Raw genomic sequence first — 13709 nt, forward strand, 5'->3', positions numbered from 1 at the left:
TGTGCAGTGATCTAAGGGAAATTAAAACTCTTTAAGAGTAACAGCTGCATTATTGCTCTTTAGGTTTGGCAAAAAAGCGAAGGTTCAGTGACACCAAAATGTACTGTGAATTGATAGAAAGAAAAGATGGGTGACATAATATATTTTATTGGTCCAACTTTTGTTTTTTGTCCAATGCAATTTGGCAAAACTGGCATGAATTCACAATGTGGTAGGCAGTATTTCTGTAGCACTGCTACATTAACATGAATATGCCAGTTTTGCTACATTGCTTTGGCTAAAAAAAGGTTAACAGATTCTGATAAAATTGAGACATTTAAAAACAGTCAAAATCAAAAGAAAATTTCATTTTAAAAATATCAAAATACAAAATGCCTGTGACGGTGTGCAGTCATAGACAACCCCTTGGGTGTGATTCCTGGGGTACTGACATGGCCATTGCTACTTGCCTTCCCACTCTCTGGGACTCTTCACTGCTTGGTCCTGCTGGACCAGGTCCTCTAGTTTCCCCCAGCCAAGACTCTCAGCTGAGATCCCAGTGCCCCAGAGAAGCAGTACAGGAGGCCCCTGACTTGTGACCGCCCGAGTTCTGACCCCTCGCACTTACAACCATTTTTGTAAGTGCAGACGGGACAGAAAACCCCCGACTTACGTCCTTGGCCTGCATTTACAACAGCACGCAGCACCTATCGTAAATGAGGGTTCGAGTTATGACGCCCCCGACTTGCGACGCTTCCCTTGGAACCAATCGCGTCGCAAGTCAAGGGCCTTCTGTACAGACACTGAATCTCTTCAGGTGCAAGGAGAATGTAGTTTTGGCCCCACTTCTCTGGGGTACCACTTCCTAAATGGGATCAAAACCAGCAATGAAATACCTGGGTAAGCTCCGTTTATCAATTGTTACCCCTTCAGGTAACAATTATTTACACTCGGTTTGATAGAAAATAAAAGTGATTTTATTAAGTACAAGCAGTAGGATGTAAGTGTTAATAAGTAAGAAAAGGCAGCGCAAAGAAGATTACAAATCAAAAGAAAGAAAAACACTTAGCTCCAAACCAGGTCTGTTTCCCCTCCCTAGAGTCTTTGGCTCTTTCCTTCAGGTGCAGCCCACCCAAAAGACCAAGGCCCCTGCTTTCCTATTCTTTTTTAAAGAATTGAGGCCACTCCCTACCAACAACTGCTCAGAATTAAGGACCAAAGAGATTGTTTAAGAGTTGCTCATCAAGACTTTGAGGGTAACACCTTCAATGCCTCTCATTCACACATTTAAACCCACAAAGTATTCCCCACTCCATATGTCTAATTTTACACACAAAAATGATACATACATCAAAGTAAGATAAACAGAACCAGCGGATCATGACATAAAGATTGATAGGTTAGATGAAATAATTTGCTCAAAGCACCTTTGAGTTTTGTATAGTTATGTCCATAAGTCCATTTCATAAAGCATGGGGGGAAGGTGTTCATCATAATGCCAGAGACCTGACATGATTTTTAAAACATTTTTCAAGTGAATGAAAAACTTAAAAAAAAAATGTCAGCAATCTGAAAACTAATTTTTGAATTGCCAATGAAGCAAAGAATCGATCATTTAAACTGCTATCTTTATGTCTTTTCCCATAAAGTCTTGTTCGTCTTCGAGTGGTCCCCGTGGGTGCTTCACTCTTGGCATAAGGCTCATCCCGGTGTCACAGGACGAAGGACTAAGTGCTCTGCTTGTGCGCCCCTGTAACTTTTGAAGTTGGCGGTGGAATGCTGCTTAAAGGTTGCAGGGCTTTATCAAATAAAAACATCTTTAGATGCATCTCTCTATCCCTGCACACCCTGGTCATCAGTTTTGAGCAATGCTCACATTTTTGCGGAATGTGAGCTTCCCCCAGGCAGCAGTTACAAGCTGCATGACTGTCCAATGTCCGCATAGCCTCCTGACAGAGGGAAGAGTTTTTGAAACCTGACGAGCCAGGAATGTTGGGGTTCCATTAACTGATGCGAACCCGCAATTAATTTTAAAGTAACAAATGAACTATTTAACTTTTTTTTTTACTAATTAACTCTCTATTAACTAACAACTGTTAACTATTAACATACAAGAACTCTAACTATAACTAAATTGTGATTTTCTGTACAGAAACTATGCTTCACTGAGGAGAACAGGGAAGCTCTGCCAGTAACCGAGGATGGCTGGAAGGAACTGGCGGGAGCCAGACCACGCGATCAAAGGTGTGAATGCCGCGAGACACTGACTGCGCATGCACGGTATGGCTGACAACAGCTACTGAAAACCTCCAACCAGTGACTCTGGGACGAGTCTAACACCAAGAGTGAAGCACCCACGGGGACACATCTCGAAAAACCACCGTTACTGAACGAAGGTGAGTAACTTCTTCTTTCCACACTACCCCACTTTTTCTTCTAGGCTGGTGTATAGAAGTTACAAAACTTTGGAAAAAATGAAACTGGGGCTTTCATAGGGAAGGTGCCTTTTTCATCAGAATTGAGAGAAACATATGAACGGCACTGAAATCACTTTATCTTTTTCTAAGCATTTTTCAGGACACTCAAATTCCTTTCTAAATATATAGTGGCTTCTTCACAATTTAAATTCAGGAATTGATGAATCAGGTACTCCAGGAATTCAGGGGTCCCTTTATTTTTTGGGGGTGAGGGGCGTCTCATTTGGTTTATCCTAACTCCTCTGGCAGAAAGATATTATAGTTAGTGCTATTGTTTATTTCCACTAAGTTAATACCTAGGTGTCACATCATCGCACACCGCACAGGTGCTGTACAAATACAGAGTAAAGAGACGTTTCTGGCATTCTTAAACTTTACATGATTCTTCAGGTCTGAAGCTTTCTTGCAGCACTCGGCTGACATGACTATGCTGTGTTCCAGCTTTCCACAGAATGAAAATTTTCATTGTTACCCTGTTCAGAACCTCAGTTCAATTTACACAGGAACTTTGGTAGACTTGATAATGGGAACCTGTGTTCTATAGACAAAAGATCAACACAAGTGTTTTACCAGTTGGTTTGTTTGGCATTTTGCCCCTCATGAAGCCTATGATGCCTCATTGGACCAGGTCCAGTGGGGGACAGAAAAATGATACAGAAGAACCACACCACAGTCAAAGACCAAGCACAAATGAAAAGCTACAACTGATGTATATTTGTTTGAGTAATTTAAGGCACCTGCATTTGGGTAATTTTTTTGGGGTGTCTGGTGGTAGCAGCATGACTATCTTCCTCATAAGAAGGGGGTAGACAATCAACACATATGGGCTGTGTCTACACTGGCCACTTATTCCGGAAAATCAGTCGCTTTTCCGGAATAACTTGCCAGCTGTTTACACTGGCCCCTTGAATTTCTGGAAAAGCACTGACGATCTACTGTAAAATCATCAGTGCTTTTCCGGAAAAACTATGCTGCTCCCGTTCGGGCAAAAGTCCTTTTCCGGAAAACTGTTCCGGAAAAGGGCCAGTGTAGACAGTACAGACTTCTTTTCCGCAAAAAAGCCCTGATTGCGAAAATGATGATCGGGGCTTTTTTTGCGGAAAAGCGCATCTTCATTGGCACGGACGCTTTTCCGGAAAAGCATCCTGCCAATGTAGATGCACTTTTTCCGGAAATACTTGTAACGGAAAACTGTTCCGTTTTAAGCATTTCCGGAAAAGGATGCCAGTGTAGACGTAGCCATGATGTGCCACCTATTGTTCTCTCATGTTAATTGCTCCTTTACTGCTTCAGCCTCCCACAAGTCAAGTAATGATATCCATAAGACTTTCACCCCACAATCTCAAACACCAGTTGTATATTTCCCACTAATTGATGAAATGCACTGTTGTGTTACAGATCTTGTTAGGGAGTGGGACTATTGCCAGGTATCCCTAAGACTATCTATTAGTTGGGCCAATTGTTCTCACCTTCTGTACATTGTTGTGTTGTGCTACACAACTTCTGTAAAGTTTCAGCTTATATGAAATCAATGGAAATCTGTCAATTGATTTCACTGAACTTCTTTTAATATGAGTCATTTGTGTCATCCTTCCTTCTGTGATTTATTCTCTTTAATATCACCTTGCCTGTAGTATACTGAGGATCTAGTCCATAAACTGTGATATTATATAGTTTATATAAGGGGATATTAGTTTCATTTTGCTCAAAAGCTTAACCTGAGAATGAGTTTTGAGACTTTAGCAGATGGAGGATCTCATAAAACATGCTATATTGTAAGGGAAACAACTGTACTTGGTAGTTCAAAAGAGGTTCAAGAAAATCCCAATGTATTTTATGTGATTATTAGCACTGGAATTATTCCAGAGCCTACTAGTGCTGAATCCTATTAATTCAAAGGAGCCCTGGTACCTCTCAGGAGATGAGGGAAGATTAAAAGAAAGAGAGAAAGTGGTTGAAGATGGATACTTATTACCTCTCATGAAAGGAGATCAAATTAAATGAAAGTTGCCCAACTCTCTGTACTGGAATGAAAATAAGTTCTGTTATTTTCATTCCACTACAGAGAAGGTTATATAGCTGGTTAGTTTATTTCAAACAAATCAAAACTAATAACAAGTTGCTAGAATGTGGTAAATATTCAATAAATAAATACAATTAACCTGATATTAGATTAAAAGGAAGTTCAAAAAGTCCCAAGGTTATGCTAATTCTTTAAAAAAGATATTGCAGGAGGACCTGAAAAGAATATTGATTGAAGTTGTCAGAATATTTGAGAAACATAATTGTCTAAGGGACATGCATTCTCCAAACCTACAAGTAGTATAAAAATTCAGAATCAGAGAGCAACTCAGCTAAAGAAAGTCTTTATTGAAAGAAGATTCTGTCTAGAGGGAATAGAGGATATACAGGATGTCAAAAAGGGTGTGTGTGTGTGTGGGGGGGGGGGCATGACTGACAATAGGACTCATTCTTTTCTCACATACTGTTATAAACCAGGAGTGACTGTACAGAAATCAATGGATTTTAAAACTGTCGTGAGAGTTCACTAAGGAGAAGGAGTGGGGATCTGTGGTTAGAGAATTACGCTGGTTATCAGGGTTTATTTCTTGGCTCTGCTACAGACTCTGACTTGGACCATGAATAAATGACTTAATAAGTCTGTGATTGAGTTTTCCATTTGTAAATAAGAATAGTATTTCCATTACCCTGAAGTTCACCAAGAGGGTATTCCTGATGGTCAGAAAGTCTTTGACTTGTACTAAAGTCTCAGAGGGGGAGCTGTGTTAATCTGAAACTTTAAAAACAAAAAGAGTAGTCCTGTAGCACCTTAGAGACTAACAAAAAATCTATATTGTGGCAAAACTCTGGCTGTGCCCCATGTGTGTCCACTACTGGTGAATAGAATTAGCCTCAGAGGCTCTCTGTGGCCTTTCACATAGCCTCTTTCTCTTTATAAGAGGCAAGGTCCACAGCTTATTGAACCATACTCATCATAGGCTAGTTCACGGTGAAACCTCCTCTATAGTCCTGGTCTCCCTTCTCAGGGCAGTCTCTGTGTTGGCTTGGAAGTGTTTGGGGGGAACCCAGGCCCACCCACTACTCCGGGTTCCAACCCAGGGATGGTAAGTCACTATAGTAGCTGCTGAATACTAAAGGAACCTGAATGGGTCCTGGAGGAAGAGAACTTTTGAGCATGCATGCTTTGCTGATCTGACCTCAAAAAGACACAGATGGTTCAGTTGCTCAGCATTGTGGCCTGGAGTCACATAGTGCTACAACTTTTGATGATGTGAGGCCTTGAGCAATAGCTCACATCTCTGGTCCTTTTATGGCATTATGGAATCACTAAGGATACATCTACACAGCAGTTGAGAATGTGGTTCCCAGCTGCAGTAGGAAGACACATACAGCGATTAGCATATGGCCAGGAGTACTACAAGAGGGGCCCGCATCTCCGGGCCATGTATTCTGGTGGTTAGCCTACGCCATCGCTTGTGCTGCTCCTAACTATACTACTATTTGTCTTACATGTCTACTTACCTGAGATGGGAAGCATGCTTCCAACTGAAGAACAGACATAAACCACAGAGACTAAACCCAATTAAAATGGCCATAAGAATTTCTCTGGAAGCAGAGATCAGCTCTGAAGTCATTCCCTCTCACATCTCCCACAGGGCAGAGGGGATGTGTTACGAACTGAGGGGGTACAGTTGTCGTGAACAGCATTCCAGGTATTCTAGGATGTACTGTAGTGTGTTCCTTAGGGAACCATTGCACTGAAAGACAATTAGAGCAGCCCTGAGGCTTCTCACATTTACACTGGGGCTAGGTTCCAAGCATGGATAAAAATACAGGAGGCAAAAAAAAATTGTCTTAAAGCCACATTTCCTCTCGCCCCTCCATTTTTGTCCATAACATAGGTCAACTATGAGACCTATGACCTATGACAGAGAATTTGGCCCCATGTCTTTTTAAATGCTAAAAATTTCCAGACTCAAGCTACTTATACACTTTAATCACATACAAGAATAACAAAAGAAAAGGCTTACTTGCTATTTCCATGTAGTCTCAGTAGAATTCTGAGATCACAGGATAAAAGACAGTGAATTCCTTGAAATAGAGGGAAAGAGTATGGAAGCCAAATGCCTCTTTCTTTCAAATCACTGTGGTTAGTCAAAACAAAATGAATTTTTCTAACATCAAGAAATATATAAACCTAGGGCTCGTCTACACTGGCCCCTTTTCCGGAAGGGGCATGTTAATTTCAGCTATCGTAGTAGGGAAATCCGCGGGGGATTTAAATATCCCCCGCGGCATTTAAATAAAAATGTCCGCCGCTTTTTTCCGGCTTTGAGAAAAGCCGGAAAAGAGCGTCTACACTGGCCCCGATCCTCCGGAAAAAGCGCCCTTTTCCGGAGGCTCTTATTCCTACTTTGAAGGAAGTAGGAATAAGAGCCTCCGGAAAAGGGCGCTTTTTCCGGAGGATCGGGGCCAGTGTAGACGCTCTTTTCCGGCTTTTCTAAAAGCCGGAAAAAAGCGGCGGACATTTTATTTAAATGCCGCGGGGGATATTTAAATCCCCCGCGGATTTCCCTACTACGATAGCTGAAATTAACATGCCCCTTCCGGAAAAGGGGCCAGTGTAGACGTAGCCCTAGTGTTCATTAGTGGGGTCATGGAAGAAATATTTGCTTTCTGAAAGAGAAGGGTGTGATGGTTCAGCTTCAATCTCTGCTTTCACATGGAACCAGATATCAAATTCCCTGATTGATTACAAGTGTCCACAGTGTCTAGAGATGGGAGCGTAACCACCATCTCCTGCATTCTAGAGAGAGTAACCACACAGCTGTTCTGCCCTGCATACTTAGCTACATAGTCCTTCTTCCTATGAATCTGAGACATACACTGTCCACTCTCATCATCAACCTGGAAACAATCCTGTCCCAAACACCCTGACTTCCAAGCTAGCTGGTCATGTACAGTCACTTGATTCTCAGATGGCTCCAATTCTCTGGCTTTTTCTGCTTCATCTGAAACAATCCTCAATCCCTCTGAGACCTCTCCAAAACCATCCACACAAGATTCTTCTAAATCCAAGTCAGTGGAGTCACTGCTAACAGACAAATTCTGTCTATCAGGCAGTGAAACAAGTGTCTCACACATTGAGCTCTCACCTTTTACATGCAGAGCTTTCTCCTGAATACCGTCTCCAAGCAAGGCATTGTCACTTCTCTCAGTCACTGCAAACTGCTTGCTAAAAGCACTGCAAGACTCTTTTTCCTATGAGCTTCCTTAAGCAACAGTTCACCATTCTCTGGCTCTGCAGCAGCATCATTCTGCTGGACCACACTCAACTTCTGAGATTCCTTTACTCCCTAAGGGTATGTCTACACTACAAAGTTAACTCAAACTAACAGACGTTAGTTCGAATTAACTTTGATAGGTGCTACACTAGCGATCTGCTAGTTCGAACTTAATTCGAACTAGCGGAGCGCTTAATTCGAACTAGGTAAACCTCATTCTACGAGGACTAAGCCTAATTCGAATTAATAGTTCGAATTAAGGGCTGTGTAGCCACTTAATTCGAACTAGTGGGAGGCTAGCCCTCCCCAGCTTTCCCTGGTGGCCACTCTGGGCACCACCAGGGAAACTCTTCTGCCCCCCTCCTGGCCCCGCAGCCCTTAAAGGGGCACGGGCTGGCTACACAGTTTGTGCCAGTTGCAAGGCTGCCAGCACCCAGCCAGCAGACTCTGCACATGGCACGGCTCGAGCCAGCCACCCGCTGCCACCTAGCCCTCCTCCTCTTCCCGGGACCAGGCTGGTGGCTCCCGGGAGCCTGCCCAGGTTCACAAGAGGCGGGCGCCCGCCTGGTCTAGTGCAGACATCGTGGACCTCATCCACGACCTCCACACTAGGCCCCAGGAAAGTGGCCGTCTAGGGCAGGAGAGCTGCCAGCCTGGCCACCCAGGAGCAGGTTGGCATGAAAAACAAGGTGGTCCACTGAGACCCCCGACCATGAGCCGTGAGCTTAGAATGGCAGTACTGGGTCAGACCAAAGGTCCATCTAGCCCAGTAGCCTGTCTGCTGACAGCGGCCAACATTAGGTACCCTGGAGGGGATGGACCTAAGACAATGACCAAGCCATTTGTCTCGTGCCATCCATCTCCAGCCTTCCACAAACAGAGGCCAGGGACACCATTTCTACCCCCTGGCTAATAGCACTCTATGGACCCAACCTCCATGACTTTATCTTACTTCCCTTTAAACTCTGTTCTAGTTGTAGTCTTCACAGCCTCCTGCAGCAAGGAGTTCCACAGGTTGACTCTTTGCTTTGTGAAGAAGAGCTTTCTGTTGTTAGTTTGAAGCCTGCTACCCATTCATTTAATTTGGTGTCCTTTAGTCCTTCTATTATGGGAACTAATGAAGACCTTTTCTTTATGTACCCTCTCCACACCACTCATGCTTTTATAGACCTCTATCATATCCCCCCTCAGTCTCCTCTTTTCTAAGCTGAGAAGTCCGAGTCTCTTTAGCCTCTCTTCATATGGGATCTGTTCCAAATCCCTGATCATGTTAGTTGCCCTCCTCTCTCCCACCCTCTCTCTTCCCCTCTCCCACCTCCTTTTCCCAGTCTCCCCGAGTTTTGTTCAATAAAGAGAATTTCTATTTTTGAACACACGTGTCCTTTGTTTTGTACATCAGGAAGGGGGGCTAGGGAGGGGTAAGTGGAAGGAGGTGAGGGAGGAATGGGGTACGAGCCCCCGATGGGAGGACTGGGCTGGCTCTGCGGGCTCCTCGGGGTGGAAGCTCTCCTGAAGCCCCTTGATTGACCCCCCCTCCGGATGGCAGCCTGCGGCAAGTGCAGCCGGGCTGGTGGCCGAGTGCTGTGATGTGCCCAGTGTGGGCACTCAGGGCACTCCAAGCCAGGGCTGCTTTGCAAGCGGGGAACCCCTGAGAACTGTCTGTCCCAGATATGGGTCGGGTCCCTTTAAGCACAGCCTTCGGCTAGCCTCAGACAGCAGCTCCACGCTCTAAGTCCTAATCTGATGCCCTGCCAGCACTGCTTCTGGCCAGCCTTAACCCCAGTTCAGGGTCCACTCATTGTGGACATGCTAGTTCGAATTAGCAAAATGCTAATTCGAACTAGTTTTTAAGTCTAGATGCGCTAATTCGAATTAGCTTAGTTCGAATTAACTAATTCGAACTAAGTTAGTTCGAATTAGTGCTGTAGTGTAGACATACCCTGATTCACCTCTGGTCCATCAGGTGGATTCCTAGACAATCCCCCTTCAGGTACACAGACAGAGTCACAAGATATAAGGTCAGAGACATTTTCTTTCCCTTTGGAGCTCTCTGGACTGGCACCTTCAAGGCTCTCTGTCCTAGCACACACAAGGGTAGGAATCATTCTCTCTCCCTCAGGTAGACTACAAGCACCAGAACCATCTGATATCTGGGATTCTGGCAAAACACTGACTGGATCTGACCAAGTCACAGCATCCTTCTCCCCAGCAGACACAAACCTAGGGCCACCCCCAGCTCTGGGACAACAGCCCTGCTCTCAGCCAACACAGGCAGAGGGGCACTTTCCTCAGACAAAGGACTGGGTGGAAACCCTTCCCCCACAGGCCTGCCACTGCTCCACACAGACAGAGGAATAGAGAGAGTCTCTTCCCTGTCCCAGCACCCCTGGCTAATCTCATAGCTAGAGACTATGACAGCTTCTTTCACTGACCCACTGCTTTTTTCCCCAGCCAAACTGCCAGCTTCCATACACAGAGGTTGCTCATCTTGAATTCCCTCAAATAAATCTCCTTCAGCTTGTTCAGGTTCAATTTTACAAACCTCACCAGCCAACAATTCCTCACCCTCCAGAACTTTATATCTTTTCCCTCAGCTAAAACTCCACTCTGGCCAGCCACTCCAGAGAAACATTTCTCTGATTCCTGGACCTTCCTGTCCTGTTTCTGATTCCAGTCCCACCTCTCAGGCATCAGACAGGCCATTAGAACCCTCACTCACAGGCTCACTGCTCCCCTGCACAGACATATGGCTATCTGCTACAGGTAATCATTTAGAGACACTTTCCCCTTGGTTACAGTAAGACTGACTAGCCCCAGAACACTGCCTAGAATCACATGCACCCCTTTCACAAAACCCCCTGTTAGCTATAGGTAACATATAAGAATTGCATTCATACATGCTTTGGGGCTGGGTTACAACATCAGCTGGATTATAATCACACCACATACCCACATGGTTATACATAAAACTGCCAGGAGGATACAGTCTCTTTTGTTTTTCTAATGACTGAAGCTGAAGCTCAAATCTGACAGCTTTTTCCTTGGCTAGTCTGACTCTTCCGTCCAACTCTGCCATTCTCTCTGCATGTTAAATAAATTAATGGAGATTGCTATCTCCTAGAACTGGAAGGGACCTTAAGAGGTCATCAAATCCAGATCCCTGTCTTCACAGCAGGACCAAGTACCATCCCTGACAAATTTTTGTCCCAAATCCCTAAATGGCCTCCACAAAGATTGAACTCACAACCCTGGGTTTAGCAGGCCAATGCTCAAACCACTGAGCTATCCCTCCCGCAACCATTGCTCTGCCATTCTATTTGCATGTTTTCATTCCAGCTTCTGCCTTTTTTTAGCTAATTCTTCAGCTAGCTTCTGCCATCTTTCAGCAGCTTCTTTTGCTAGCTTCTGCTCTCTTTCAGCCATATGTTTGGCTACTAACAAACATGCCAGTTCTGGTTTAGAGGCTCTCTCTCTAAGGCTACGTCTACATTGGCCCCTATTACGGAATAGGGATGCAAATGTAGCACTTGGGAAGAGGCAAATCCGCGGGGGATTTAAATATCCCCCGCGGCATTTGCATTAACATGGCTGCCGCTTTTTTCTGGCTTGTAGATAAGCCGGAGAAAAGCGCCAGTCTGGATGCGATCCTCCGGAAAATAAGCTCTTTTCCAGAGGATCTCTAATTCCTACTTTCAAGATAAGTTTCCAGCATCCATACAGAGTACATGTTTATAACTCCACACACAGACATTATACAATTACATGAATAGCATACACAGAATCAGTAGAAGGTAAGCTTTTGTTTGACACCTCACATGGCCCCCTTTGTATACACTTTTGGAGCAAACACCCCCCCATGGATGCAGCAGTGATCTTGGCTGCTCCCTTAAAATCTAGTAACGTGACAAAGGGTGGGTTTTTTTTAAAGAAAATAGAACCAGGTCCATGCTATTAACTCTCTTTATGCTTCAGATTCAGTAAGTATTTTGTAATTGGCAAAGTAGTTTATTTTTAGACTATTAAGCAGATTGAAAATATGAACAAAATAGATTTCTAACATATGGAAATATACTATTGTAGTTTTAGAAACTATAAATAGAATACTCTCTGGAGGAGTCAGAATCTTGTAGAAATGTCCTATTTGTGTATAAGGCTTTGAGCTTGCATTCACTAATGCACATGATCAATTTTACACACAAGTAGCATGATTTGGTTCTCATAGGGACTGCTTGCATGTGTAAAGTTACTCAGGTGCATGAAATTATGCAGGATCTGTGCCTTAGACAGTAATAGGTGAAGTTTGATAGTGTGATGAGATTCAAAGAAAAATCCTGAAGTTCACTTTTATCCAGACTTATATGTAGTTGCCATTATCCTTATAGTAGCTGTTGGACCAAGAGCACTAAAGAAAAAAAGTTCTTCATTCATCCCCAAAGAACTTTCCCCACACTCGCAGTGATTTGTCAGTATGGTTAACTCTGGGCTGTAGGCACCCTCTCTAGAGATGACATACTAGTCCATTCACAACTATCCTTTTATGGATATTGCTGGAAAGGTTGCTGGGCTGTACCATATACCATGGTGTGAAATCTGTGAATCATGTGCCCAATTCTCAACACCCTTAATTTTGACAGCAGTTTCATAGATTTGAATAGCCCTCTTGAAAGTGAGTAGGGATCAGTCATAGATTAGACAGTGCCTTGAAGGGAAAGACCTGTTTTGAGGATGGTGAAGAGGCACTCTGCACTCTCCTACGTGGATGGAGGCTCTCTGGAAGGCATTCTTCTTCTTTCTGAGATAGAAGATGCCCAGTTCTTTCTTCGGGTGAGTGATTACATCCCATTTGGAGATGCAGAATGGAATAATAGAATGTTAGGGTTTGAAGAGATCTCAGGAGGCTGCCCAGTCCAATTCTCTGCTCAAAGCAGGACCAACCCCAATTAAATCAACTAAATACCCCTACCTCGTGGGCAGAGAGATCTGCTGGCTGTTGGAGCCATGGCTCTGCCAACTCTTTCACTCCTTACCACCTTTGGGGTACCCCGCTCCCTAGAAACAGTAATTATCATGCATCTAAGCTTCTAGAAAAGATTAAAACGCAAAAAGCTAACTGAACTCTCAATTTTTCAGAGAATAGACTTGATTTTTTAGTTCTGAGCACCCTCTTTACTAAAAAAAGTTTGGCGGCAAAAATGTTATTTGCCTCAAAGGCACTTTATGTCACATGCTATCAGAGCTATAAGCTTATTCAAATACCCTTGAAATCTGTACTCAACTGTCGCTCTGTAGTTACTTTGATCTGTGCCTGCATCTTAGCTTGAATCTATGCCTCAGTCACACTGAATTGTCTTCCCATACAACACATTTGAAATGCTATTGATGTGAACATCAAGAAAAATGTAGGCTTTATTTGTTCCACACAGTGATATTTTAGCTATAGCAGCAAATAGGAAATTAATACCCCTTGAAAGACACTATATTGTGCAGAGATTATAAATAGATTGTGTGCAGATGAGCATAAGGATATTAAGTCAATTATGCTGTACTTATAAGAGTCTCTGTAATGTTCAAATACTAAAAAGTACATTAAGGTAACATCAGGGGTCTAAACCCACAAAAAGCAAAACTTTTCAAATGCAAGGGTGAAGCATCATTTTTAAGATGCACCATTGTGTCTTGGCATTACAGGTGCTGTACCTCATGGTTTCCAGGAAAGTCTGTCTGATCTTGCAACAGCTGGGCATGATCATGCATTTAATGATGAAGTTTGAGCCTTACATATGAATTGCCATTATTCAGTGGCTTTCTGCTCAACCCTTAATGTAACTTTAATGTCTTTCTGGCTTGCATTATTATTATGACTTATTATTACAGCAGCATTTAGGGATTTTACAGTGAACTATAGTCATTGATTCAGTTACAGTGACAGTGATGAAAATAAACTTCT

The sequence above is a fragment of the Pelodiscus sinensis genome, chromosome 3 (genome assembly GCF_049634645.1).
Source record: "Pelodiscus sinensis isolate JC-2024 chromosome 3, ASM4963464v1, whole genome shotgun sequence".
Taxonomy (NCBI): domain Eukaryota; kingdom Metazoa; phylum Chordata; order Testudines; family Trionychidae; genus Pelodiscus; species Pelodiscus sinensis.